The sequence below is a fragment of the Dendropsophus ebraccatus genome, chromosome 15 (assembly GCF_027789765.1).
Source record: "Dendropsophus ebraccatus isolate aDenEbr1 chromosome 15, aDenEbr1.pat, whole genome shotgun sequence".
NCBI classification, from domain to species: Eukaryota; Metazoa; Chordata; class Amphibia; order Anura; family Hylidae; genus Dendropsophus; species Dendropsophus ebraccatus.
Window position 1 is genome coordinate 34,842,114 of NC_091468.1, and position 4,531 is coordinate 34,846,644.

Below are 4,531 nucleotides of genomic sequence, written 5' to 3' on the forward strand. Positions count from 1 at the left end.
TTTGGAGATTACCTCTGCATCCGGATCTAATATTCCAGGGTCAACATCTGTGCAGGAATCTTTCCAGCCTCAGCTTGACAGCTCGGAGACTGAGAGGACCGTATTGGACTCTAGTTTTTCTGAGAAGGTATAGTTTTTCTGAGAAGGTATAGTATACTCTTTCTCACGCTCGTAGTTGCACTACAAATAAATCTTATGCACGGATTTGGAAGATTTTCAAGATTGGTGTGCAAGCAGGAGTATTGATGGACTTAAACCTTCTACTCCACAGTCATTGGAGTTTTTACAGGAAGGCTTCTATAAAGGATTAAAACCTAGTTCCATCAAGGTGCAGATAGCAGCCCTCTCTGCACACCTAAACTCACGTTTCTTTCAGATCTTGGAGGTAAAGAATTTTGTTAAGGCTAGACTAGGCCTAACCTGGTAAAGCAGGTAGACCCATGGGACTTATCCTTTGTGTTGAGACGCCTGTGTCTTCCTCCCTTTAAGCCTTGGGAGGAAGTAGACTTCAAGTTAACATTGAAAGTTTCTCTTTTACTAGCCATTACCTCTGCTAAGAGAGTTGGAGAACTTCAAGCCCTTGGCACCGCACCTCCATACGTGATTTTTTCCCAAGACAAAGTTATCCTTAGGTTCCTTCCAGGATTCCTGCCTATGGTGGCTTCATTGCCAACATCAACCAGCCAATAGTATTGCCTGTATTTTCTCCTACTAGATCATCTAAAGAAGACTTGGATCTTTCTTTATTGGACGTATCCAGAGCTATCAAGATCTATCTACATAGAGTAGGTGATTTTCGTAAAGACGAGAATTTCTTTATCCCTTTCGCAGGAAAGAACAAGGGGAGAAAGGCTTCAAAACCTTCAATATCCAGATGGATCTGTGACTCCATTGCCTTAGTCTTCTGCTGATCTGGATCCACCAGAATTTACCAGGGCTCACTCTACTAGAGCTGTGGCCTCCACTTGGGCAGAGCGTGCCGCTGTGCCACCTGAGGACATATGCCAGGCAGCTACCTGGTCGTCTTTGACTACCTTTGTGAGATATTTTAGGCTGGATACTTCTTTCTTGTCAAGAACAACCTTTGCAAGATCTGTTCTTAATGCGGACGTAATAAATAACCCGCCCATTGGGGATAATGCTTGCTAATTCCCCATATGTTGTGATGCCAATGGGACGTAAGGGAAGCTAAAATTATTATGTTAATTTGTTTCCCTAAGACCCATTGGCATCACAAGACTCCCTCCCTGTGTTTTATGTTTCTTTATAATTAGACTGAGGTCTAGGGGGAGGTGGAGCCTATTTATACCTCATGGAGGAGGGGATTAAAATTTAATTGTTATTTTTTCATTAAATATTCCTTCGTCCCAGGGGCTCGCAGGGGCGAATTTACCCCATATGTTGTGATGCCAATGGGTCTTAGGGAAAACAAATTAACATAATAATTTTAGCTTTGTTTGGGGGGGGGGGGGGTTGCTCTGTTCTGTGTTTCTGTTCTTCCTGGTTTGGCATTTCCCAGAATGCAATGCTTTCCCTCATGTGATCATCACAGCCCCCACACATTACAATCAGTAAATTAGTGCTGGTTAATCACTCAGGGGATTGGGTTATCCAGCCAAGCCTCCTGTGACATCACGCCCTGCCCCCTGTCTGCATCATCAGCAAACACACACAATGTGAGACAGAGGCATGGGATATTTGTCTCCTAAGGTGGGATAGCAGAAGGAGTAGGAGACAATGTGAATTGGCGCAGGGGCAATTTTTTTTCACTTCCTGGATTTGTATCAGCTACCAGTGTGGCAGAACAGCACAGATACAGTAATACATTGTATAGACACATCTATATAACTTTTAATCTACTTTTAATAGAAAACAAGTTTTCCTTATCCGGAGTTCCCCTTTAAAAATGTTGTGCTTTTCACTGACCTACGTCACCTGACACTCGCCAAGTGGGTCAGAAGGGGATGTACTATCACACAAAGGGAGATTTATTACAATTTAAACGTACGCACACTGTAAATTTTAATTACAATGTTTGCCATCCCAGAGCTGGTGCAGATTTTTGAGCAGCCCTGCATTGGATTTATTGAGGCATGCCAATCTTGATGAATACGGCAGAGGGGGCACAGAGGAATTTTCACATTAGGCCCATTTCACGCTACAGAATCAGCGCCAAGATTGTCAATTCTTTGAGCAGAAAGGCACAGAGAGCAGAGGCGCGAAAGCCCTCCTGTACAAAGAGACTGGAGGGAGGATCCGGCACAGAGTCCACGCCAGGGATTTCCACATGGAATCTCGGCGCCAATTCCGTAGTGTGAACAGGGCCTTACAGTATGAAATGGGGCTTTGAATTGCCCCCCCCCCCTCCCCCCAGTGTTTCTTTCAAATGCTGTATGTGTGAAACCAGTCTTAGCTAACCCCTTCCCTCCGCAGGACGTACCAGCACCTTTTTTTTAAAAAGGTTTTAATTTTTTAACAGCTGTCAAATAAAATAAAATTACTGTAAATAGTCCCAGAAACCGTGGGCCCAACTTGTAGCTCGAGATTTTTAGTCACACATATTTGGTCGAAAACCAGACTTTGTCACCAGGAATGAAGGTTATGGTAGGTCCCCTCTTTTTGTCTGCCTGGGACTTCATCCAACCGAAGGCATGTATAAAAGTGCTCATGTATAAAAGAGCACGTAGAAAAGCGCTCAGTGATGATGTCATCAAGGCTGTGATGTCACATATAACTGCCGGGCAGGCAGGCAGACACTGTAGTTGCAGCCAGGCAGCCAACCAGGTAGGTAGCAAGGAAAATGCAGGTAGGTTCTGTTCAAACCATTTAATTAGATTTTTTTGGGGTGCAATCTATGCTTTTGCATACCGCTAAAGTAGTAAGAATTTACTATAATTGTTTTTTAGAATAGTTAGTTAACAATTGGTAGCTATCTATAGATAGATAGATAGACAGACAGACAGTGACAGAGAGAGATAAATGCATGTATGTTGTCTATGGTAAAGCAGCCGCCTTCGCCGCTGCAGAAAATCAGACCTGTATGACATGTGTTGTCTGATTTGGCTTGTGTGGCGTGAGGCCGCTCCCTTATCGCCTTTTGGCTAAGATCAAGTGTGTAATATAAAATGGATTTTTAGAAGAGGGAGAGGGAAAAAGACCTTGCTCTGTCCTCTCCAGGTCTTAACCTGGCATTGCAGTGCTTCCAGGTTCAGCGCACTCCTGAATGCATTTCCAAAAATTAGACCCCCACAGGGTGCACAGCTGCACCCCAAGTGCGTTTCCAAAAACTAGTCCAAAAACTAATGGCTCAAAAGTTGTCAATACAGAAAGTTGCTTTGTGTTCAGCCTCAGCTTTGTGTTCAGCACCATGGACAGCACGTCAAATAACTGTGCATCACATGGAACATTCCTGGTTGTTGCCACTTTCTGTCTTGATAACTTTTGAACCATTCTGATTGCGCCACTTTTTGAGATAATTCTGGTCTTCTTTGATATGCTTCATGACCACCTTGCCTTGATCCCATATGGCGGCTTTCAAGATGGTGCCATGTTCTAAACCTAAAACATAGGCCCCTCCGTCATTACTTGGTGAGACAGTGACATAATCGATAACATAATTTATCCAATGACAACAATCCATTTACATCATCGATTACAGCATCAATGACATCATCGATTCGATGACACCAGCGATGACACCAGCAATCCGATGACATCATCGATCCAATGATAAGTCCAAGATGCCACCGAGCACTGATTGCATACAAGCATATAGCATCAACATTCACCAAGCAGCAACCTTCCTTTCTCTCTCAAGTGTATGCACTGCTGCAGAGGAGTTGCACAGCCCACAGCTACCTGCAGAACATCTCATAACTGTGCATATCAATGCACCCACATCCACCTGATCCTGCAGAACATCACATAGTGCACCATCAGAACCCAGACCCTGCAGAACATCACATAACAGTGCACCCACAGACCCCCAAACCTACAAAACATCATATAAGTGCTCCTATAGCCCCCTGACCCTGCAGAACATTACATAACTGTGCACCCACAGACCCCCAAACCTACAAAACATCATTTAAGTGCTCCTATAGCCCCCTGACCCTGCAGAACATTACATAACAGTGCACCCACAAAATTCTCACCTTGAAGAATATCTCATAAGAGTGCATCCACACATCCCTCACCCTGCAGAACATCACATAACTGTGCACCCACACACCCCTCACCCTGCAGAACATCACATAACCGTGCACCCACACACCCCTCACCCCGCAGAACATCACATAACAATGCACCCACACACCTCTCACCCTGCAGAACATCACACCAGTGCACCCACACCCCCTCACCCTGAAGAACATCATACCGGTGCACCTGGATATCAGTGAAGGCTACTACCTGTGGTTACCTGGACCCCAGTTTAGCCTAGTTTCTGTGGTTGCCTGGATACCAGTGATGGCTAGTATCTGTGGTTGCATGGTTACCATTAATGCCTAGTTCATGTGGTTGCCTGGATGCC

At 44.7% G+C, this 4,531-nt stretch overlaps 1 pseudogene; it reads left to right on the top strand.

The window, feature by feature from the left end:
• The first annotated feature begins 3,082 nt into the window (after window positions 1–3,082).
• Window positions 3,083–3,222, top strand: LOC138774614 (U2 spliceosomal RNA; annotated as a pseudogene).
• Window positions 3,223–4,531: the final 1,309 nt, after the last annotated feature.